The sequence below is a fragment of the Pseudophryne corroboree genome, unplaced genomic scaffold, assembly GCF_028390025.1.
Source record: "Pseudophryne corroboree isolate aPseCor3 unplaced genomic scaffold, aPseCor3.hap2 scaffold_471, whole genome shotgun sequence".
Classification (NCBI taxonomy): Eukaryota; Metazoa; Chordata; class Amphibia; order Anura; family Myobatrachidae; genus Pseudophryne; species Pseudophryne corroboree.
In genome coordinates this window covers 299,196-324,721 of record NW_026970083.1, presented here as the reverse complement: position 1 = coordinate 324,721, position 25,526 = coordinate 299,196, and the positions used below count along the sequence as shown (strand labels likewise).

At 39.2% G+C, this 25,526-nt stretch overlaps 6 non-coding genes across 6 annotated transcripts; 4 read left to right on the top strand and 2 right to left on the bottom strand.

The window, feature by feature from the left end:
* Positions 1–2,955: 2,955 nt before the first annotated feature.
* Positions 2,956–3,119, top strand: LOC135027939 (U1 spliceosomal RNA). The gene has a single exon (XR_010224319.1). It is a non-coding gene; the product is annotated as a U1 spliceosomal RNA (small nuclear RNA).
* Positions 3,120–3,271: 152 nt separating this feature from the next.
* On the top strand, positions 3,272–3,434 carry LOC135027820 (U1 spliceosomal RNA). Its single transcript, XR_010224217.1, has one exon. It is a non-coding gene; the product is annotated as a U1 spliceosomal RNA (small nuclear RNA).
* Positions 3,435–4,108: 674 nt separating this feature from the next.
* Positions 4,109–4,272, top strand: LOC135027689 (U1 spliceosomal RNA). Its single transcript, XR_010224093.1, has one exon. It is a non-coding gene; the product is annotated as a U1 spliceosomal RNA (small nuclear RNA).
* A 151-nt stretch (positions 4,273–4,423) lies between these two features.
* On the top strand, positions 4,424–4,587 carry LOC135027792 (U1 spliceosomal RNA). The gene has a single exon (XR_010224192.1). It is a non-coding gene; the product is annotated as a U1 spliceosomal RNA (small nuclear RNA).
* Positions 4,588–24,608: 20,021 nt separating this feature from the next.
* Positions 24,609–24,771, bottom strand: LOC135027841 (U1 spliceosomal RNA). The gene has a single exon (XR_010224234.1). It is a non-coding gene; the product is annotated as a U1 spliceosomal RNA (small nuclear RNA).
* A 152-nt stretch (positions 24,772–24,923) lies between these two features.
* On the bottom strand, positions 24,924–25,087 carry LOC135027735 (U1 spliceosomal RNA). Its single transcript, XR_010224138.1, has one exon. It is a non-coding gene; the product is annotated as a U1 spliceosomal RNA (small nuclear RNA).
* Between the last annotated feature and the right edge of the window lie 439 nt (positions 25,088–25,526).

Sequence of the window (25,526 nt, the reverse complement as noted above, 5' to 3'; positions counted from 1 at the left end):
AAGCTGACACAATCATGGAGAATGCGCCAGCATATATGCTCTTCTGTGTATATTTTCCAAACCTGCTCTTGTCCCCTCCAGTTGCTCCATGTAGATTTGACGTCTGGCAAGGTGCATAACTCACTGACAAGCAGGCACACTCCTGCATGAGTTTTCTCTCTCACTAGCTGGATGATACACATTCATTTGCATGTGCTCCACCTCCGACACACCGCCCACCCAACCACCCAGTCACCAGAGCCACCCACAAGCCAACTGGCTCCGTGATTTAATTTGCACAGTACAGTCATCCAGGCAGCATGTCCTTCTCAATGGAATAATCTCTGGTTCCATGGAATCTTCCGCATTGGAATGCTGCGGAACAAAAAGGATTTAAACATTCAGCTTGCTAGCATTCAATGTACCTGCGGTTTGGTTCTAGCACATGGGTCTTCATCCTGTGGCCCTCCAGCTGCTGTGAAACTACACATCCCAGCATGCCCTGCCACAGTTTTGCTATTAAGGTATGCTAAAACTGAGGCAGGGCATGCTGGGATATGTAGTTCCACAGCAGCTGGAGGGTCGCAGGTTGAAGACCCATGTTCTAGCATGCCTGTTCTATGATGCATGTTCCGTGATGTCACAATCAGCTTGGAATGGGGTGTCTAGCATGCATTTGCTGACAGCCACTTGAGGCAGACACACATCAGGAGATGCAGCATATCGGAGGTCTTCGATGCCTTTCCAGCAAATGCACACCACCAGCTGCTGGTCTGGACACAAAACAATGCCCACAATTGAAGGCTCAAAATGCCCAACTACAGGATTAATGTAAGTAGTGAATTTAGGAATGAGTTTAGAAGTAGGAAATTAAGTTAGTTCACAAGTACATTCAAATTCAGATCTAAAGACTAGGTAGGCCTCACGTCCTGGCAGCACCCAGCATTTAAAAATGCCTTGATTATAGGTAGGGAATTAAATGTAGATAAGAAGTAGACACAAAAGAAGACTCCACAGAGCAATTATCAGGTGTCTTTATCAATTTTTGCATTTAAAAAATCAAGCAATTAGGGAACACAATGTTGCGACAATGTAACCCTATTTGCAAAATAGTACTAAATAAGTTTGTCGATGTAAGACATTTGCAAAGGCGCAAACAAAACACGCTGGAAAATGCAACTGAATCTGTTTTTGGAGGTTAGAATAGATGCAGGATCAAGTAGCTCAATGGGTAGGGTGTTTGATTAGAATTTAACAGGTTATAGGTTTGAATCCTGGGTATGATAGTTTGAGGTGTTATTTAATAAAGTATGTTTATATATTAGTCACACATGGCTTACTTGTACAAATGGCATGTCACCAGTTAGTGCTGACTGCTGATATGCCATTTACACAAACATGCCATGTGTGACTGTATATGCATTTAAGGAGGGCACCCCTGCAATACCACAAACCATTGAGTGTCAAGTATACTAGATATATCTTCATATCTCATGTGCTTTCTCTGAGACCAATCTTGTTATGCCCCTTCCCCACAAGGCATGCGCCTTTTGTCCATATTGCAAAAATGGGGGGGAGGGCATATAATTCTCTGTCACAGGGCACCAAAAAGTCTAGTTATGGCTCTGGTATGCATTATGTAATCTGGCAGACCATCTCTCCAACACTGGCTGGTTGGAATAGAAATCCGGTTATCTATGTGAGCAAATGACCATCAACGATTTACTCTCAAACACTAAAAAATGGACAAAAATGGTCCCCTAAACAAATTGGTTAAATTTTGGGTTTAACCAATTTGTGTAATGACCATTTTTGACCACTTTTCTAGTGTTTGGGAGCAAATGGTTAATTGACATTTGCTCCTATACATTACCAGATTTTCATTCCATCCATCCAGACTGGATAGATAGCCTGACAGATAATTGTGTAGTGTACGCCCAGGATAACTGTTAGTCATGCTTTATTTTATGGCGGCACATAAATGGGTGGACAGATCCAGGGCAAGCACTGCCCACTCATGCATAGTTGTCAACTGATGTGAAGTTCCAGGGGGCAATCTCAGTTATAAAGAGAAGTATCTGGAAATTGTCCCTAGTTAAAAAAAAATAAATTTGATCAACTCCATTTATTTAGTATGATATCCCAGGTGATAGGATGCCGGCAGTCAGAACAACATACTTTATTAAATAACACATCTCAAACTACCATACCCAGGATTCAAACCTATAACCTGTTGAATTCTAATCAAACACCCTACCTATTGAGCTATTTGATCCTGCATAAAAATTGTGAACATTATATGAAGCTATTGGTACTTTGCAAAAAAAAAGAATCAGCATTACAACGCAGCAGATCCATGCAGTTTGCAGCCACACACTACATGTATCTGCTCAGCCACAATGCTGATTATTTCTTCACAAAGTACAAGGTGAGCTCCAAACAGAATTCTCTAGCTTAGAATTATACCTTTCTTTGCCAAACCTAGAAGTCGGGCCCCCCACCCTGGGATCCCCCAGAGGGAGGCCTGCACCGTCATGCGGCAGGCTTGTCCGTTTTGGAAGCAGGCTGATGGGCAGCCCAGGATTGCTTCAGTCTGGGCTTGGCAGGTCTGGAAACATGAGCTTGCTTTGGGTATGCCTGACCTTGGGTACGCTTTACCTGGAGGATGAAAGGGCCAAGAAAAGTACTTTTAGCCTTCTGCGTGGTAGGAGTCATACTAGGTAGGCAAGCTGTTTTAGCAGTAGCCAGATCAGCTACAATCTTATTGAGGTCTTCTCCAAAAGGAGATTCAACTGAGGCAGCACAAGGGAACTCTCATCTGGGGACAACAACTGCAGGGAGAACACATATTTTCAGATGAACATGGTAGGGCAGAAGGCTGCCTAATACTGAAGCACCCCCAAACAACAAATCAAATGCAACTTACTTGACAGAGATGTGCCTGAGCAACGGCCCTCCCCAGCCCTATCCCAAATCATACTTATTTTGCATAGGAGATACCATGGTCATGAAGATTGTTCTCCCAGGGTTAGGTTCATTCATTGCATTCTGGGTATGCTGACCCCTGTGATTTCCCCAAATGTGGGAAACTCGACTGCATTATTTGTGGTAGTGGGGGACTGTGTTTGTGCTTTCCTCTGGTCAGCTCTGGTAAAAGTCAGATTTCTTTGTCTCAGATCTTCCTCTAGCCTTTGTCTTCTTTCGAGAGTTCCCTTGTGCTGCCTCAGTTGGATCTCCTTCACTTGACAGGGGGGTGCCCGAGCAGCGACCCTCCCCAGCTCTAGCCCAACTCCTACTTACCTGCCAGGTGAGATACTATGATCATGAAGTTGCTTCTCCCAGGGCAAGGCTCACCCATTGCACTCTGGGTGTGCTGCCCCTGCGATTTCCCCAAATGTGGGAAACTTGACTGCATAATTTGAGTTTTCCCTGGTCGGCTCTCATGTAATTCAGATCTCTTTGTCTCAGGTCTCTCTCCAGCCTAGTTTGCTGTCTGGTTCCACTTCTTTTTTCTTGAGCCCCTCCCTTCTATACCCTTGTGCACTATCCTGACTTCTCCTCCCGTCTGCTTACTTTGTGCCTCCCAATGCACAATGCAAACTACGGGTAGTGCTGCAGGGCCCACACCCTTTTACTTGCTTTACAGAGCAGCTCTGGAGCTGTTACAGTGCCCAGCTGCTGCAAGAAATCAGCTTGAATGCTTCAGGGGCTGGGGAATGGCCAACATGAGCCCCACACCGAAGGAGGGTGGGGGTGCTTAATGTGAACTAGGGGTCATCCAAGCACCACAAAAGGCCTCCATGCCCTGCACGCTCCTTTTCTCTTTTCATATGCAGACGAGGGTTGAAGCCAACTTTGACCCACTGCTTGGATGACATCACCATATTCAAATCCATCTGCTGCAGGCCATCCCCCAGGAATGCTTGCACTAGTTGTTGCATTTGGTTTGTTGTTTGGGGGTGCTTCAGTATTAGGCAGCCTTCTGCCACCCCATGTTCATCTGAAAATATGTGTTCTCCCTGCAGTTGTTGTCCCCAGATGAGAGTTCCCTTGTGCTGCCTCAGTTGAATCTCCTTTACTTGACAGAGATGTGCCTGAGCAACGGCCCTCCCCAGCCCTATCCCAAATCATACTTATTTTGCATAGGAGATACTATTGTCATGAAGATTGTTCTCCCAGGGTGAGGTTCATTCATTGCATTCTGGGTATGCTGACCCCTGTGATTTCCCCAAATGTGGGAAACTCGACTGCATTATTTGTGGTAGTGGTGGACTGTGTTTGTGCTTTCCTCTAGTCAGCTCTGGTAAAAGTCAGATTTCTTTGTCTCAGATCTTCCTCTAGCCTTGTTCTTCTTTTGAGAGTTCCCTTGTGCTGCCTCAGTTGGATCTCCTTCACTTGAAAGGTAGTGCCCGAGCAGCGACCCTCCCCAGCTCTAGCCCAACTCCTACTAACCTGCCAGGTGAGATACTATGATCATGAAGGTGCTTCTCCCAGGGCAAGGCTCACCCATTGCACTCTGGGTGTGCTGCCCCTTGCGATTTCCCCAAATGTGGGAAACTTGACTGCATAATTTGTGTTTCCCCTGGACGGCTCTCGTATAATTCCGATCTCTTTGTCTCAGGTCTCTCTCCAGCCTAGTATGCTGTCTGTTTCCACTTCTCTTTTCTTGAGCCCATCCCTTCTATAACCTTGTGCACTATCCTGACTTCTCCTCCCGTCTGCTTACTTTGTGCCTTCCAATGCACAATGCAAACTACAGGTAGTGCTGCAGGGCCCACACCCTTTTACTTGCCTTACAGAGCAGCTCTGGAGCTGTTACAGTACCCAGCTGCTGCAAGAAATCAGCTTGAATGCTTTAGGGGCTGGGGCATGGCCAACATGAGCCCCACACCGAAGGAGGGTGGGGGTGTTTAATGCGAACTAGGGGTCATCCAAGCGTCGCAAAAGGCCGCCATGCCCTGCATATCCCTTTTCTCTTTTCATAAGCAGACGAGGGATGAAGCCAACTTTGACCCACTGCTTGGATGACATCACTTGCTGCCTTTCCAATGAAGCAAGTTTAATTTAGTAATAGGTGAAAAACCATCCCTACAAAGGTGTTAATCAGATACTTGGCTTTGTGGACACTTTTCAGAGAACAAATTTGTTAGCATAAAAATAAAGCCAGAAAATGAAGAGCTGTTTAATCACTCAATTGGATTTTTCTGCAAGCGTATTTCTTTTTCTCTGCAACCCACTGCTAAGTTGTGCTTCCTAGCTGTTCTTTTATAAAATCACTTAATCAAATCTAACTCTGATTACATCAGAGAAGGCCAGGTACCCTACACCATAAGAGGGGGTTTGAAATTTTGACTTGTCTACTTAAAGATCACCAAAATCTGATAACAAGGTAAATTACGTCCCTGGGTAGGATTGAACCACCAACCTTTTGGTTAATAACCGAACACGCTAACTGATTGCGCCACAGAGACACATTGCAAAAGTATATACTGACAAAGGCTAATAAGCATTCATCTAGAACGTTTCCTAGAAAAACTTTAAAAAGTCAATAATCTGGAGAGTTTTTGTAAGATGTTTCTTCCATCAACCAATGAAGAAACACATTGGTACTTTCCCATGATGAGTGAGTGCTTCAGGATCTCTTGCACTTACATGTGCAGCAGAGTACTGCAATGGAAGCATGCTGGGCCCATAACCCAGAGGTAGGCAGATTGAAACTATCCTCTGCTATATGCATTTTTTTTTGTTAATTAAAGTAATCCAAAACTGGGATTGATATTTTTGCTCTTTTATTTTTACTTAAAGTACAATAACTTTTATTATTTTAATTTGTTTTAATAGTATATTGACAGTATTGTTTTCTTTCAAAAATCCACTTAATTTTCTTTACCCTATTATTCAAATGGTAATTGACAAAAACAAACTACATTGTCACCAGAAGAGCAATACAAAATGTACAAGTGATATATTAAAATCATCTTTCCAGCTTGAATTTCAATGATGCATTGGGGCAACGATTTTGTGAGAAACCTCTTCACCCTTAAATAAAGATTTTCTTAATTCCTTACCTGTGTGCTAATTAGATATCACCTTGTTTTCACATTAAACAGACTTCCACATGAGAAAGCAGCAAGGATGCAGTGGCGTTAATGTTTCCTGGTGTCAACCTGTATTATTTCAGTAGATATTGAAATGAGGATGCATATTGCTGCCTTTCCAATGAAGCATGTTTAATTTAGTAATAGGTGAAAAACCATCCCTACAAAGGTGTTAATCAGATACTTGGCTTTGTGGACTCTTTTCAGAGAACAAATTTGTTAGCATAAAAATAAAGCCAGAAAATGAAGAGCTGTTTAATCACTCAATTGGATTTTTCTGCCAGCATATTTCTTTTTCTCTGCAACCCACTGCTAAATTGTGCTTCCTAGCTGTTTTTTTTTCATAAAATCACTTAATCAAATCTAACTGATTACATCAGAGTAGGCCAGGTACCCTACACCATAAGAGAGGGTTTGAAATTTTGACTTGTCTACTTAAATATCACCAAAATCTGATCACAAGGTAATTACGTCCCTGGGTGGGATTGAACCACCAACTTTTTGGTTAATAGCCGTACACACTAACTGATTGCGCTACAGCGACACTTTGTGAAAGTACATACTGACAAAGGCTAATAAGCATTCATCTAGAACGTTTCCTAGAAAAACTTTAAATAGTCAATAATCTGGAGAGTTTTTGTAAGATGTTTCTTCCATCAACCAATGAAGAAACACATTGGTACTTTCCCATGATGAGTGAGTGCTTCAGGATCTCTTGCACTTACATGTGCAGCAGAGTACTGTAATGGAAGCATGCTGGGTCCATAACCCAGAGGTAGGCAGATTGAAATTATCCTCTGCTATATGCATTTTTTTTGTTAATTAAAGTAATCCAAAACTGGGATTGATATTTTTGCTCTTTTTATTTTACTTAAAGTACAATAACTTTTACCTTTTTAATTTGTTTTAATAGTATATAGACAGTATTGTTTTCTTTCAAAAATCCACTTAATTTTCTTTACCCGATTATTAAAATGGTAATTGACAAAAACAAACTACATTGTCACCAGAAGAGCAATACAAAATGTACAAGTGATATATTAAAATCATCTTTCCAGCTTGAATTTCAATGATGCATTGGGGCAACGATTTTGTGAGAAACATCTTACCCTTAAATAAAGATTTTCTTAATTCCTTACCTGTGTGCTAATTAGATATCACCTTGTTTTCACATTAAACAGACTTCCACATGAGAAAGCAGCAAGGATGCAGTGGCGTTAATGTTTCCTGGTGTCAACCTGTATTATTTCAGTAGATATTGAAATGAGGATGCATCTTGCTGCCTTTCCAATGAAGCAAGTTTAATTTAGTAATAGGTGAAAAACCATCCCTACAAAGATGTTAATCCGATACTTGGCTTTGTGGACACTTTTCAGAGAACAAATTAGTTAGCATAAAAATAAAGCCAGAAAATGAAGAGCTGTTTAATCACTCAATTGGATTTTTCTGCCAGCATATTTCATTTTCTCTGCAAACCACTGCTAAATTGTGCTTCCTAGCTGTTTTTTGATAAAATCACTTAATCAAATCTAACTCTGATTACATCAGAGTAGGCCAGGTACCCTACACCATAAGAGGGGGTTTGAAATTTTGACTTGTCTACTTAAAGATCACCAAAATCTGATGACAAGGTCAATAACATCCCTGGGTGGGATTGAACCACCAACCCTTTGGTTAATAACCAAACACACTAACCGATTACACCACAGAGACACTTTGCAAAAGTACATACTGACAAAGGCTAATAAGCATTCATCTAGAACGTTTCCTAGAAAACTTTAAAAAGTCAATAATCTGGAGAGTTTTTGTAAGATGTTTCTTCCATCAACCAATGAAGAAACGCATTGGTACTTTCCCATGATGAGTGAGTGCTTCAGGATCTCTTGCACTTACATGTGCAGCAGAGTACTGCAATGGAAGCATGCTGGGCCCCTTAACCCAGAGGTAGGCAGATTGAAACTATCCTCTGCTATATGCATTTTTTTTTTGTTAATTAAAGTAATCCAAAACTGGGATTGATATTTTTGCTCTTTTATTTTTACTTAAAGTACAATAACTTTTACCATTTTAATTTGTTTTAATAGTATATTGACAGTATTGTTTTCTTTCAAAAATCCACTTAATTTTCTTTACCCTATTATTAAAATGGTAATTGACAAAAACAAACTACATTGTCACCAGAAGAGCAATACAAAATGTACAAGTGATATATTAAAATCATCTTTCCAGCTTGAATTTCAATGATGCATTGGGGCAACGATTTTGTGAGAAACATCTTACCCTTAAATAAAGATTTTCTTAATTCCTTACCTGTGTGCTAATTAGATATCACCTTGTTTTCACATTAAACAGACTTCCACATGAGAAAGCAGCAAGGATGCAGTGGCGTTAATGTTTCCTGGTGTCAACCTGTATTATTTCAGTAGATATTGAAATGAGGATGCATCTTGCTGCCTTTCCAATGAAGCAAGTTTAATTTAGTAATAGGTGAAAAACCATCCCTACAAAGATGTTAATCAGATACTTGGCTTTGTGGACACTTTTCAGAGAACAAATTTGTTAGCATATAAATAAAGCCAGAAAATGAAGAGCTGTTTAATCACTCATTTGGATTTTTTTGCCAGCATATTTCTTTTTCTCTGCAAACCACTGCTAAATTGTGCTTCCTAGCTGTTTTTATAAAATCACTGAATCAAATCTAACTCTGATTACATCAGAGAAGGCCAGGTACCCTACACCATAACAGGGGTTTTTGAAATTTTGACTTGTCTACTTAAAGATCACCAAAATCTGATAACAAGGTCAATTACATCCCTGGGTGGGATTGAACCACCAACCTTTTGGTTAATAGCCTTACACAGTAACTGATTGCGCCACAGCAACACTTTGCAAAAGTCCTTACTGACAAAGGCTAATAAGCATTCATCTAGAACGATTCCTAGAAACATTTTAAAAAGTCAATAATGTGGAGAGTTTTTGTAAGATGTTTCTTCCATCAACCAATGAAGAAACATATTGGTACTTTCCCATGATGAGTGAGTGCTTCAGGATCTCTTGCACTTACATGTGCAGCAGAGTACTGTAATGGAAGCATGCTGGGTCCATAACCCAGAGGTAGGCAGATTGAAACTATCCTCTGCTATATGCATTTTTTTTTGTTAATTAAAGTAATCCAAAACTGGGATTGATATTTTTGCTCTTTTATTTTTACTTAAAGTACAATAACTTTTACCATTTTAATTTGTTTTAATAGTATATTGACAGTATTGTTTTCTTTCAAAAATCCAATTAATTTTCTTTACCCGATTATTAAAATGGTAATTGACAAAAACAAACTACATTGTCACCAGAAGAGCAATACAAAATGTACAAATGATATATTAAAATCATCTTTCCAGCTTGAATTTCAATGATGCATTGGGGCAACGATTTTGTGAGAAACATCTTCACCCTTAAATAAAGATTTTCTTAATTCCTTACCTGTGTGCTAATTAGATATCACCTTGTTTTCACATTAAACAGACTTCCACATGAGAAAGCAGCAAGGATGCAGTGGCGTTAATGTTTCCTGGTGTCAACCTGTATTATTTCAGTAGATATTGAAATGAGGATGCATCTTGCTGCCTTTCCAATGAAGCAAGTTTAATTTAGTAATAGGTGAAAACCCATCCCTACAAAGATGTTAATCAGATACTTGGCTTTGTGGACACTTTTCAGAGAACAAATTTGTTAGCATAAAAATAAAGCCAGAAAATGAAGAGCTATTTAATCACTCAATTGGATTTTTTTGCCAGCATATTTCTTTTTCTCTGCAACCCACTGCTAAATTGTGCTTCCTAGCTGTTTTTATAAAATCACTGAATCAAATCTAACTCTGATTACATCAGAGAAGGCCAGGTACCCTACACCATAACAGGGGTTTTCGAAATTTTGACTTGTCTACATAAAGATCACCAAAATCGGATAACAAGGTCAATTACATCCCTGGGTGGGATTGAACCACCAACCTTTTGGTTAATAGCCTTACACAGTAACTGATTGCGCCACAGCAACACTTTGCAAAAGTCCATACTGACAAAGGCTAATAAGCATTCATCTAGAACGATTCCTAGAAACATTTTAAAAAGTCAATAATGTGGAGAGTTTTTGTAAGATGTTTCTTCCATCAACCAATGAAGAAACACATTGGTACTTTCCCATGATGAGTGAGTGCTTCAGGATCTCTTGCACTTACATGTGCAGCAGAGGACTGTAATGGAAGCATGCTGGGTCCATAACCCAGAGGTAGGCAGATTGAAACTATCCTCTGCTATATGCATTTTTTTTTTGTTAATTAAAGTAATCCAAAACTGGTATTGATATTTTTGCTCTTTTATTTTTACTTAAAGTACAATAACTTTTACCATTTTAATTTGTTTTAATAGTATATTGACAGTATTGTTTTCTTTCAAAAATCCACTTAATTTTCTTTACCCGATTATTAAAATGGTAATTGACAAAAACAAACTACATTGTCACCAGAAGAGCAATACAAAATGTACAAGTGATATATTAAAATCATCTTTCCAGCTTGAATTTCAATGATGCATTGGGGCAACGATTTTGTGAGAAACATCTTACCCTTAAATAAAGATTTTCTTAATTCTTTACCTGTGTGCTAATTAGATATCACCTTGTTTTCACATTAAACAGACTTCCACATGAGAAAGCAGCAAGGATGCAGTGGCGTTAATGTTTCCTGGTGTCAACCTGTATTATTTCAGTAGATATTGAAATGAGGATGCATCTTGCTGCCTTTCCAATGAAGCAAGTTTAATTTAGTAATAGGTGAAAAACCATCCCTACAAAGATGTTAATCAGATACTTGGCTTTGTGGACACTTTTCAGAGAACAAATTTGTTAGCATAAAAATAAAGCCAGAAAATGAAGAGCTGTTTAATCACTCAATTGGATTTTTTTGCCAGCATATTTCTTTTTCTCTGCAAACCACTGCTAAATTGTGCTTCCTAGCTGTTTTTATAAAATCACTGAATCAAATCTAACTCTGATTACATCAGAGAAGGCCAGGTACCCTACACCATAACAGGGGTTTTTGAAATTTTGACTTGTCTACTTAAAGATCACCAAAATCTGATAACAAGGTCAATTACATCCCTGGGTGGGATTGAACCACCAACCTTTTGGTTAATAGCCGTACACACTAACTGATTGCGCCACAGCGACACTTTGCAAAAGTACATACTGACAAAGGCTAATAAGCATTCATCTAGAACGTTTCCTAGAAAAACTTTAAATAGTCAATAATCTGGAGAGTTTTTGTAAGATGTTTCTTCCATCAACCAATGAAGAAACACATTGGTACTTTCCCATGATGAGTGAGTGCTTCAGGATCTCTTGCACTTACATGTGCAGCAGAGTACTGTAATGGAAGCATGCTGGGTCCATAACCCAGAGGTAGGCAGATTGAAACTATCCTCTGCTATATGCATTTTTTTTGTTAATTAAAGTAATCCAAAACTGGGATTGATATTTTTGCTCTTTTATTTTTACTTAAAGTACAATAACTTTTACCATTTTAATTTGTTTTAATAGTATATTGACAGTATTGTTTTCTTTCAAAAATCCAATTAATTTTCTTTACCCGATTATTAAAATGGTAATTGACAAAAACAAACTACATTGTCACCAGAAGAGCAATACAAAATGTACAAATGATATATTAAAATCATCTTTCCAGCTTGAATTTCAATGATGCATTGGGGCAACGATTTTGTGAGAAACATCTTCACCCTTAAATAAAGATTTTCTTAATTCCTTACCTGTGTGCTAATTAGATATCACCTTGTTTTCACATTAAACAGACTTCCACATGAGAAAGCAGCAAGGATGCAGTGGCGTTAATGTTTCCTGGTGTCAACCTGTATTATTTCAGTAGATATTGAAATGAGGATGCATCTTGCTGCCTTTCCAATGAAGCAAGTTTAATTTAGTAATAGGTGAAAAACCATCCCTACAAAGATGTTAATCAGATACTTGGCTTTGTGGACACTTTTCAGAGAACAAATTTGTTAGCATAAAAATAAAGCCAGAAAATGAAGAGCTGTTTAATCACTCAATTGGATTTTTTTGCCAGCATATTTCTTTTTCTCTGCAACCCACTGCTAAATTGTGCTTCCTAGCTGTTTTTATAAAATCACTGAATCAAATCTAACTCTGATTACATCAGAGAAGGCCAGGTACCCTACACCATAACAGGGGTTTTCGAAATTTTGACTTGTCTACATAAAGATCACCAAAATCTGATAACAAGGTCAATTACATCCCTGGGTGGGATTGAACCACCAACCTTTTGGTTAATAGCCTTACACAGTAACTGATTGCGCCACAGCAACACTTTGCAAAAGTCCATACTGACAAAGGCTAATAAGCATTCATCTAGAACGATTCCTAGAAACATTTTAAAAAGTCAATAATGTGGAGAGTTTTTGTAAGATGTTTCTTCCATCAACCAATGAAGAAACACATTGGTACTTTCCCATGATGAGTGAGTGCTTCAGGATCTCTTGCACTTACATGTGCAGCAGAGGACTGTAATGGAAGCATGCTGGGTCCATAACCCAGAGGTAGGCAGATTGAAACTATCCTCTGCTATATGCATTTTTTTTTGTTAATTAAAGTAATCCAAAACTGGTATTGATATTTTTGCTCTTTTATTTTTACTTAAAGTACAATAACTTTTACCATTTTAATTTGTTTTAATAGTATATTGACAGTATTGTTTTCTTTCAAAAATCCACTTAATTTTCTTTACCCGATTATTAAAATGGTAATTGACAAAAACAAACTACATTGTCATCAGAAGAGCAATACAAAATGTACAAGTGATATATTAAAATCATCTTTCCAGCTTGAATTTCAATGATGCATTGGGGCAACGATTTTGTGAGAAACATCTTACCCTTAAATAAAGATTTTCTTAATTCCTTACCTGTGTGCTAATTAGATATCACCTTGTTTTCACATTAAACAGACTTCCACATGAGAAAGCAGCAAGGATGCAGTGGCGTTAATGTTTCCTGGTGTCAACCTGTATTATTTCAGTAGATATTGAAATGAGGATGCATCTTGCTGCCTTTCCAATGAAGCAAGTTTAATTTAGTAATAGGTGAAAAACCATCCCTACAAAGATGTTAATCCGATACTTGGCTTTGTGGACACTTTTTAGAGAACAAATTAGTTAGCATAAAAATAAAGCCAGAAAATGAAGAGCTGTTTAATCACTCAATTGGATTTTTCTGCCAGCATATTTCATTTTCTCTGCAAACCACTGCTAAATTGTGCTTCCTAGCTGTTTTTTGATAAAATCACTTAATCAAATCTAACTCTGATTACATCAGAGTAGGCCAGGTACCCTACACCATAAGAGGGGGTTTGAAATTTTGACTTGTCTACTTAAAGATCACCAAAATCTGATGACAAGGTCAATAACATCCCTGGGTGGGATTGAACCACCAACCCTTTGGTTAATAACCAAACACACTAACCGATTGCACCACAGAGACACTTTGCAAAAGTACATACTGACAAAGGCTAATAAGCATTCATCTAGAACGTTTCCTAGAAAACTTTAAAAAGTCAATAATCTGGAGAGTTTTTGTAAGATGTTTCTTCCATCAACCAATGAAGAAACGCATTGGTACTTTCCCATGATGAGTGAGTGCTTCAGGATCTCTTGCACTTACATGTGCAGCAGAGTACTGCAATGGAAGCATGCTGGGCCCCTTAACCCAGAGGTAGGCAGATTGAAACTATCCTCTGCTATATGCATTTTTTTTTGTTAATTAAAGTAATCCAAAACTGGGATTGATATTTTTGCTCTTTTATTTTTACTTAAAGTACAATAACTTTTACCATTTTAATTTGTTTTAATAGTATATTGACAGTATTGTTTTCTTTCAAAAATCCACTTAATTTTCTTTACCCTATTATTAAAATGGTAATTGACAAAAACAAACTACATTGTCACCAGAAGAGCAATACAAAATGTACAAGTGATATATTAAAATCATCTTTCCAGCTTGAATTTCAATGATGCATTGGGGCAACGATTTTGTGAGAAACATCTTCACCCTTAAATAAAGATTTTCTTAATTCCTTACCTGTGTGCTAATTAGATATCACCTTGTTTTCACATTAAACAGACTTCCACATGAGAAAGCAGCAAGGATGCAGTGGCGTTAATGTTTCCTGGTGTCAACCTGTATTATTTCAGTAGATATTGAAATGAGGATGCATCTTGCTGCCTTTCCAATGAAGCAAGTTTAATTTAGTAATAGGTGAAAAACCATCCCTACAAAGATGTTAATCAGATACTTGGCTTTGTGGACACTTTTCAGAGAACAAATTTGTTAGCATAAAAATAAAGCCAGAAAATGAAGAGCTGTTTAATCACTCAATTGGATTTTTTTGCCAGCATATTTCTTTTTCTCTGCAAACCACTGCTAAATTGTGCTTCCTAGCTGTTTTTATAAAATCACTGAATCAAATCTAACTCTGATTACATCAGAGAAGGCCAGGTACCCAACACCATAACAGGGGTTTTTGAAATTTTGACTTGTCTACTTAAAGATCACCAAAATCTGATAACAAGGTCAATTACATCCCTGGGTGGGATTGAACCACCAACCTTTTGGTTAATAGCCGTACACACTAACTGATTGCGCCACAGCGACACTTTGCAAAAGTACATACTGACAAAGGCTAATAAGCATTCATCTAGAACGTTTCCTAGAAAAACTTTAAGTAGTCAATAATCTGGAGAGTTTTTGTAAGATGTTTCTTCCATCAACCAATGAAGAAACACATTGGTACTTTCCCATGATGAGTGAGTACTTCAGGATCTCTTGCAATTACATGTGCAGCAGAGTACTGTAATGGAAGCATGCTGGGTCCATAGCCCAGAGGTAGGCAGATTGAAACTATCCTCTGCTATATGCGTTTTTTTTTGTTAATTAAAGTAATCCAAAACTGGGATTGATATTTTTGCTCTTTTATTTTTACTTAAAGTACAATAACTTTTACCATTTTCATTTGTTTTAATAGTATATTGACAGTATTGTTTTCTTTCAAAAATCCACTTAATTTTCTTTACCCGATTATTAAAATGGTAATTGACAAAAACAAACTACATTGTCACCAGAAGAGCAATACAAAATGTACAAGTGATATATTAAAATAATCTTTCCAGCTTGAATTTCAATGATGCATTGGGGCAACGATTTTGTGAGAAACATCTTCACCCTTAAATAAAGATTTTCTTAATTCCTTACCTGTGTGCTAATTAGATATCACCTTGTTTTCACATTAAACAGACTTCCACATGAGAAAGCAGCAAGGATGCAGTGGCGTTAATGTTTCCTGGTGTCAACCTGTATTATTTCAGTAGATATTGAAATGAGGATGCATCTTGCAGCCTTTCCAATGAAGCAAGTTTAATTTAGTAATAGGTGAAAAACCATCCCTACAAAGGTGTTAATCAGAAACTTGGCTTTGTGGACACTTTTCAGAGAACAAATTTGTTAGCATAAAAATAAAGCCAGAAAATGAAGAGCTGTTTAATCACTCAATTGGATTTTTTTGCCAGCATATTTCTTTTTCTCTGCAACCCACTGCTAAATTGTGCTTCCAAGCTGTTTTTATAAAATCACTGAATCAAATCTAACTCTGATTACATCAGAGAAGGCCAGGTACCCTACACCATAAGAGGGGGTTTGAAATTTTGACTTGTCTACATAAAGATCACCAAAATCTGATAACAAGGTCAATTACGTCCCTGGGTGGGATTGAACCACCAACCTTTTGGTTATTAGCCTTACACAGTAACTGATTGCGCCACAGCAACACTTTGCAAAAGTCCATACTGACAAAGGCTAATAAGCATTCATCTAGAACGATTCCTAGAAACATTTTAAAAAGTCAATAATGTGGAGAGTTTTTGTAAGATGTTTCTTCCATCAACCAATGAAGAAACACATTGGTACTTTCCCATGATGAGTGAGTGCTTCAGGATCTCTTGCACTTACATGTGCAGCAGAGTACTGTAATGGAAGCATGCTGGGTCCATAACCCAGAGGTAGGCAGATTGAAACTATCCTCTGCTATATGCATTTTTTTTGTTAATTAAAGTAATCCAAAACTGGGATTGATATTTTTGCTCTTTTATTTTTACTTAAAGTACAATAACTTTTACCATTTTAATTTGTTTTAATAGTATATTGACAGTATTGTTTTCTTTCAAAAATCCAATTAATTTTCTTTACCCGATTATTAAAATGGTAATTGACAAAAACAAACTACATTGTCACCAGAAGAGCAATACAAAATGTACAAATGATATATTAAAATCATCTTTCCAGCTTGAATTTCAATGATGCATTGGGGCAACGATTTTGTGAGAAACATCTTCACCCTTAAATAAAGATTTTCTTAATTCCTTACCTGTGTGCTAATTAGATATCACCTTGTTTTCACATTAAACAGACTTCCACATGAGAAAGCAGCAAGGATGCAGTGGCGTTAATGTTTCCTGGTGTCAACCTGTATTATTTCAGTAGATATTGAAATGAGGATGCACCTTGCTGCCTTTCCAATGAAGCAAGTTTAATTTAGTAATAGGTGAAAAACCATCCCTACAAAGATGTTAATCAGATACTTGGCTTTGTGGACACTTTTCAGAGAACAAATTTGTTAGCATAAAAATAAAGCCAGAAAATGAAGAGCTATTTAATCACTCAATTGGATTTTTTTGCCAGCATATTTCTTTTTCTCTGCAACCCACTGCTAAATTGTGCTTCCTAGCTGTTTTTATAAAATCACTGAATCAAATCTAACTCTGATTACATCAGAGAAGGCCAGGTACCCTACACCATAACAGGGGTTTTCGAAATTTTGACTTGTCTACATAAAGATCACCAAAATCTGATAACAAGGTCAATTACGTCCCTGGGTGGGATTGAACCACCAACCTTTTGGTTAATAGCCTTACGCAGTAACTGATTGCACCACAGCAACACTTTGCAAAAGTCCATACTGACAAAGGCTAATAAGCATTCATCTAGAACGATTCCTAGAAACATTTTAAAAAGTCAATAATGTGGAGAGTTTTTGTAAGATGTTTCTTCCATCAACCAATGAAGAAACACATTGGTACTTTCCCATGATGAGTGAGTGCTTCAGGATCTCTTGCACTTACATGTGCAGCAGAGTACTGTAATGGAAGCATGCTGGGTCCATAACCCAGAGGTAGGCAGATTGAAACTATCCTCTGCTATATGCATTTTTTTTTTGTTAATTAAAGTAATCCAAAACTGGGATTGATATTTTTGCTCTTTTATTTTTACTTAAAGTACAATAACTTTTACCATTTTAATTTGTTTTAATAGTATATTGACAGTATTGTTTTCTTTCAAAAATCCACTTAATTTTCTTTACCCGATTATTAAAATGGTAATTGACAAAAACAAACTACATTATCACCAGAAGAGCAATATAAAATGTTCAAGTAATATATTAAAATCATCTTTCCAGCTTGGATTTCAATGATGCATTGGGGCAACGATTTTGTGAGAAACATCTTCACCCTTAAATAAAGATTTTCTTAATTCCTTACCTGTGTGCTAATTAGAGATCACCTTGTTTTCACATTAAACAGACTTCCACATGAGAAAACAGCAAAGATGCAGTGGCGTTAATGTTTCATGGTGTCAACCTGTATTATTTCCGTAGATATTGAAATGAGGATACATCTTGCTGCCTTTCCAATGAAGCAAGTTTAATTTAGTAATAGGTGAAAAACCATCCCTACAAAGATGTTAATCAGATACTTGGCTTTGTGGACACTTTTCAGAGAACAAATTTGTTATCATAAAAATAAAGCCAGAAAATGAAGAGCTGTTTAATCACTCAATTGGATTTTTCTGCCAGCATTTTTCTTTTTCTCTGCAACCCACTGCTAAATTGTGCTTCCTAGCTGTTTTTTTTATAAAATCACTTAATTAAATCTAACTCTGATTACATCAGAGAAGGCCAGGTACCCTACACCATAAGAGGGGGTTTGCAATTTTGACTTGTCTACTTAAATATCACCAAAATCTGATCACAAGGTCAATCACTTCCCTGGGTGGGATTGAACCACCAACCTTTTGATTAATAGCTGAACACACTAACCGATTGCGCCACAGAGACACTTTGCAAAAAGTAAATACTGACAAAGACTAATAAGCATTCATCTAGAACGTTTCCTAGAAAAACTTTAAAAAGTCAATAATCTGGAGAGTTTTTGTAAGATGTTTCTTCCAGCAACCAATGAAGAAACACATTGGTACTTTCGCATGATGAGTGAGTGCTTCAGGATCTCTTGCACTTACATGTGCAGCAGAGTACTGTAATGGAAGCATGCTGGGTCCATAACCCAGAGGTAGGCAGATTGAAACTATCCTTTGCTATATGCATTTTTTTTTGTTCATTAAAGTAATCCAAAACTGGGATTGATATTTTAGCTTTTATTTTTACTTAAAGTACAATAACTTTTACCATTTTAATTTGTTTTAATAGTATATTGACAGTATTGTTTTCTTTCAAAAATCCACTTAATTTTCTTTACCCGATTATTAAAATGGTAATTGACAAAAACAAACTACATTGTCACCAGAAGAGCAATACAAAATGTACAAGTGATGTATTAAAATCATCTTTCCAGCTTGAATTTCAATGATGCATTGGGGCAACGATTTTGTGAGAAACATCTTCACCCTTAAATAAAGATTTTCTTAATTCCTTACCTGTGTGCTAATTAGATATCACCTTGTTTTCACATTAAACAGACTTCCACATGAGAAAGCAGCAAGGATGCAGTGGCGTTAATGTTTCCTGGTGTCAACCTGTATTATTTCAGTAGATATTGAAATGAGGATGCATCTTGCTGCCTTTCCAATGAAGCAAGTTTAATTTAGTAATAGGTGAAAAACCATTCCTACAAAGATGTTAATCAGATATTTGGCTTTGTGGACACTTTTCAGAGTACAAATTTGTTAGCATAAAAGTAAAGCCAGAAAATGAAGAGCTGTTTAATCACTCAATTGGATTTTTTTGCCAGCATATTTCTTTTTCTCTGCAAACCACTGCTAAATTGTGCTTCCTAGCTGTTTTTATAAAATCACTGAATCAAATCTAACTCTGATTACATCAGAGAAGGCCAGGTACCCAACACCATAACAGGGGTTTTTGAAATTTTGACTTGTCTACTTAAAGATCACCAAAATCTGATAACAAGGTCAATTACGTCCCTGGGTGGGATTGAACCACCAACCTTTTGGTTAATAGCCGTACACACTAACTGATTGCGCCACAGCGACACTTTGCAAAAGTACATACTGACAAAGGCTGATAAGCATTCATCTAGAACGTTTCCAAGAAAAACTTTAAATAGTCAATAATCTGGAGAGTTTTTGTAAGATGTTTCTTCCATCAACCAATGAAGAAACACATTGGTACTTTCCCATGATGAGTGAGTGCTTCAGGATCTCTTGCAATTACATGTGCAGCAGAGTACTGTAATGGAAGCATGCTGGGTCCATAGCCCAGAGGTAGGCAGATTGAAACTATCCTCTGCTATATGCATTTTTTTTTGTTAATTAAAGTAATCCAAAACTGGGATTGATATTTTTGCTCTTTTATTTTTACTTAAAGTACAATAACTTTTACCATTTTAATTTGTTTTAATAGTATATTGACAGTATTGTTTTCTTTCAAAAATCCACTTAATTTTCTTTACCCGATTATTAAAATGGTAATTGACAAAAATAAACTGATGAGGATACTACTGCAGTCTTTGTTTCGTCTGTACCCGCTGAAAGAGCAGCAAAAGGTGGAGATCTTGATGGAACAGTTGAAAGGGCTTGCACTTAGAGAGGTTACTTCCTGGCCTACTGAAGAGAAGAAGACTGTGGACCAGATCCTCAACAGGCTTGCTACCACATTTGACACAAGGACAGTGTCAGAACTTAAAATGCACTTCTTTGCTCGAAAGCAACAACCAGGAGAGTCACTACGGGGCTATGCCCTCAGCTTGCAGGAAGCACTCAGAGATGTTCAGCAAGCAGACCCTGAGCAAGTGCATGACAAAGAGAAAATGTTATTGGACCAGTTCAATGAAGGTGCAAGGGGCGAATTTGTAAAACTCAGCTGCGACTATTGAGATTGCAGAAGCCTGGAAGCACATTCCTGGATTTTAAAGAGGCTGCGATTAAAGTTCTAGGCTCCAGTCTTACTTCAGGGGCTGTTCCACAAGAGTCTATTCCAGAGATGCCACGGTATCAAGAGAATTCTGATGCCCAGGAGTCAAGTTTTAAAGGAGCTACTTACCCACCTACAGTAAAAGGAGTGACAGTGCCATGTTCAAAGACATGCATATTTGACTCTTCTAGTGAGTTACGAAGTCTGCTGGCTGAACTGACACGTGGTGTGACAGAGATGCGCAGAGACCTGCAGATTCTGAAGAGACAGCAGGCACTGCTTCATGAAGAAATGGAATGGTGCCAGGAGAGGAGACCACTGAACAGTTCCCAATGGGACCTACATAGAAACAGGGAGACACTTTTTTCCAACCACTTTGCCTCCCAAAGGCGACCCATTTTTCAAAGCTGTGAAGGAAGCGGACAAATTAAGAGAGAATTTGAGCAGCCAGATCATTTAAACTCCAAATTCATGTGGTTAACCCGTTATGTTAGCCAAAGCCCGGTGGTTCAAGTTTGCATCAATGGAGTCTCAATGCCCGCTCTCTTAGACACTGGATCACAAGTGACCACAATACAAGCAACACAGTTTGAGCAGCATTGGACTGAGGAACAGATGTTTCCGTCAACTTCCACATTGATAAACCCGATTGCAAGCAATGGGCACTGCATCCCTTGCAAAGGATACTCGGAAGCTGAAATTCAAATCGGACGAACAGTGCTACCACAGCAAGGCTTCATCATCACCACTGCCCAAGATGATGGATTGCCTCCAGTGATAGTGGGCATGAATGTGTTGCGGAACTGCTGTGAGGAGCTCGTAGCAGCACTCCAAGGAGAGTTTCAAACTGACAAGCTCCAGGAGAAACAAGGCCTTCAACCTGGGATAGCCAAACAAAAGGGAAGAATGATAACAGAATTATCTGTAAGAGAGGAACATGAAAAAAATAAGGCTAGCCAAATAATGATAGAAATGCCCATCTCCAGTGTCCAGATTATCCGAAAGAATGCTTCAATGTTAGGCATGAATAATATAGCATCCAGTTCTAGAAACTGTGAGCAACCTATTCAAGGAACCAGTTTTGACCACCTGCAAGATAAAAGTCAGATGATAAGACACCTCAAAGCCTTACTGAAGATTGGGAAATACCTGACCAAGCGACAAAGGCAAGAATCCTCGCCAGAACTCCTGAAGTTGTTGAGACAGCGAGAAAGGCTGTTTGAAGAGAAAGGACAGTTGGTTCGATGTAGTGTGGATCCTAATACTCATTATAGGATCAGTCAACTTGTAATTCCAAGACAAAGTGCTTGTTATGTGCTTGAAGAATATCACGACAAGTCAGGTCACCCTGGGTGCAAAAGGATGGAAACAAGCATCTGGAAAAAGTTCTTTTGGGTTGAAATGAGGGAAGACATCAAGAGATGGTGCCGAAACTGTCCAACCTGTTCTGTAAGAAGAACCTTGCTGCCTCTTTCTCTCCAGAATCCATTGTCCCAAACCAGCTGTGATACTGAATCCCAAGATGGAATGGAAGAGGCTCATAAAATGTATTTACAGCAGACTAAGGTGGTTTGTCACCGACAAGGAGGCAAGAAGACTAGGGCTTGCAAAACAGAAAACCACCATAGTCAGCTGCAGTTTTGTACAGCATGTCCCAAAGACAGTTTAGAAAGAGTTCAATACTCATCCATGGCAGGGGGGTTGAGGTTTCCTAGACAAACTTTTCAAGACCATATACTGTCCAGATTTCAACCGATTGCTCCAGGAGCATGTGTTAATGTACTATAGCACAAAAGGAATTATACCTATCAGATACTGATGTTAAAAATGTTGATAAATGTTAATGTTTCAGACATAATCTGTGTTCACTAATGAATGTGACTGGATATAGTGAGAAGTTTATATAGGGATAAAACCAAAATGCGTGAGGACACGCATGTTTTGGGGGGGGGGGCACGTGTGATATCCCATAACAACAAGGACATTTTTGACAACAGTGTAGTTGCCTGTGCCATTTTAAATAAAGTTTATTTAAAAGAAAATTGAACAGCAGTTTGAGAAGTCAGTTGGAGCCATGGTGAGGAAAGAGCTGGCGACGCCATTACGCAGAGATGAGCAGCTGAGAGAGGGGAGACAAATAAGCTGAAAATTGCATGAGAGAGTAAGCAGTAGTGCAAAATACAGCAGTGGAAGTGCAGCAATTAACAAGTAAGAACGCCATGACACTCTCAGCCAAGAGAGTGCACAGCAAGTGTCAGAGACAGGAGAGTATAAAGCCTTTATACCAATGCTGACTGGCCTACATCTGAGGGGAAACTGCCTCAGAAACATCTATTGACTGGGTGAGATAAATCCATATTTATACTGAAACCTACTCCACTGCAAAGGACATTATCCTATATTTACTATACCTATGCAGCGATTTACATGGGAAGCAGCTCCAGTTTGTTTTAAACAATCATCTTTACTACACAGAGCTACAATATTTTGTTCACAGCTAAAGGAGACAATAGCTGCATATAACTATGTAACAACATAACCGGGCCCCAACGTGCACATAGAGACTCCCTGCAGTGACACCAATGTTATCTGGGACTTAAATATTGTCTGCATAAGTTGATTTCTATTACTAAGCAACATAGTATTAATCTCAGATTTAGTTATATTACCATTTGTGTAATGACTTAAAGTGTATATGGTGTCTGTGTTTAAGTTGCTTGAATCAAATCTTTCCCTTCCCTACTGTAATCAGTTCCTTTTCTGAGTTATGTGGTAAACCATTTATTCTTTCATACAAAGCCCTGCCTGCCTTTCTTTGTGTCTGGGGAAACCTTGCCTCTCTGCCAGGAATAGAGAAGAGCTGCTGCTGAAGGAGGAATAGTCCATCAAGGTATCCCTGACCTGTTCCACATAGTTTACACACTTGTTATACCGGGGTGTTACATTGTGTGTGACTGACCTTAGGAAGAAACCGGAGCCTCCGCTGCAGTGACCCAGCAACCAGGGCACGGGAGTATACAGTGCCGCTGGGAGTGATGAAGCTGCAGTAAAGATGTCTATTAGACCTAGCCTGCTGCAGCCCTTGTAGATTCTCATAAAAAAAGTTCTTCTTTTCTTGTCAAAATTAATAGCTAAGAATAGGCTGCTTGAGGCAGGCCCCTGTTAAGTGGCCTGCTACTGAAGGCAACAACTACAAACTGAGCTCCCTGTTCATGGAAGCGGGGTTATAGAGGAGAATGCGCTGAGCATCTTGGGAACAGTCAAAAGCTTTGAGCCGGTTGGTGCCTCAGATCAAGATCCTACTCTACACCCCAATGTGAATCCTTGTGGAGTCCAGTGTACCCCACAGAAGAAATTAATGTGTCACACCCATTGGCAGCAACCTTAGAATAGCTGCTGACGGGCACAATTGAGAAAGGAAGGGGGGGGGGGACATTTGAATCCAGCACATAGATGCAATTCAAATATGTAATTTGAACCTTCCTATTTTAAAATATAATGGATGAACCTCACCCTGTGAGAACAATCTTCATGATATAGAGATCTCATATGCAAAATAAGTATGAGTTGGGATAGGGCTGGGGAGGGTGGCTGCTCGGGCAGCCCCTCCCCCGTCAAGTTAAGGAGATTCAACTGAGGAAGCACAAGGGAACTCTCGTCTGGGGACAACAACTGCAGGGAGACCACATCTTTTCAGATGAACATGGGAGGGCGGAAGGCTGCCTAATACTGAAGCACCATCAAATATCAAACCATATGCAATAACTAGTACAAGCATTCCTGGGGGAAGGTCTGCAGGAGACGAATTTGCATACGGTGATGTAATCCAAGCAGTGGGCCAAAGTTGGCTGGAACCCTCATCTGCATATGAAAAGAGAAAAGGGTTATGCAGGGCATGGCGGCCTTTTGCGGCGCTTGGATGACCCCTAGTTCGCATTAAACACCTCCACCCTCCTTCGGTGTGGGGCTCATGTTGACTATGCCCCAGCCCCTGAAGCATTCAAGCTGATTTCTTGCAGCAGCTGGGCACTGTAACAGCTCCAGAGCTGCTCTGTAAGGCAAATAAAAGGGTGTGGGCCCTGCAGCACTACCTGTAGTTCGCATTGTGCGTTGGAAGGCACAAAGTAATCAGACGGGAGAAGTCAGGATAGTGCGCAAGGGCATAGAAGGGAGCGGCTCAAGAAAAGAGAAGTGGAAACAGACAGCAAACTAGGCTGGAGAGAGACCTGAGACAAAGAGATCTGAATTATACGAGAGCCGACCAGGGGAAACACAAATTATGCAGTCAAGTTTCCCACATTTGGGGAAATCGCAGGGGCAGCACAGCCAGAGTGCAATGGGTGAGCCTTGCCCTGGGAGAAGCACCTTCAAGATCATAGTATCTCACCTGGCAGGTAAGTAGGAGTTGGGCTAGAGCTGGGGAGGGTCGCTGCTCGGGCACCCCCCTGTCAAGTGAAGGAGATCCAACTGAGGCAGCACAATGGAACTCTCGAAAGAAGAACAAGGCTAGAGGAAGATCTGAGACAAAGAAATCTGACTTTTACCAGAGCTGACCAGCGGAAAACACAAACACAGTCCCCCACTACCACAAATAATGCAGGCGAGTTTCCCACATTTGGGGAAATCACAGGGGTCAGCATACCCAGAATGCAATGAATGAACCTCACCCTGGGTGAACAATCTTCATGACCATGGTGTCTCCTATGCAAAATAAGTATGATTTGGGATAGGGCTGGGGAGGGCCGCTGCTCAGGCACATCTCTGTCAAGTAAAGTTAATTCAACTGAGGCAGCACAAGGGAACTCTCATCTGGGGACAACAACTGCAGGGAGAACACATATTTTCAGATGAACATGGGAGGGCAGAAGGCTGCCTAATACTGAAGCACCCCCAAACAACAAACCAAATGCAACAACTAGTGCAAGCATTCCTGGGGGAAGGCCTGCAGCAGATGGATTTGCATATGGTGATGTTATCCAAGCAGTGGGTCAAAGTTGGCTTCAACCCTCATCTGCATATGAAAAGAGAAAAGGGGCGTGCAGGGCATGGCGGCCTTTTGCGGCGCTTGGATGACCCCTAGATCGCATTAAACACCCCCACCCTCCTTTGGTGTGGGGCTCATGTTGGCCATGCCCCATCCCATGAAGCATTCAAGCT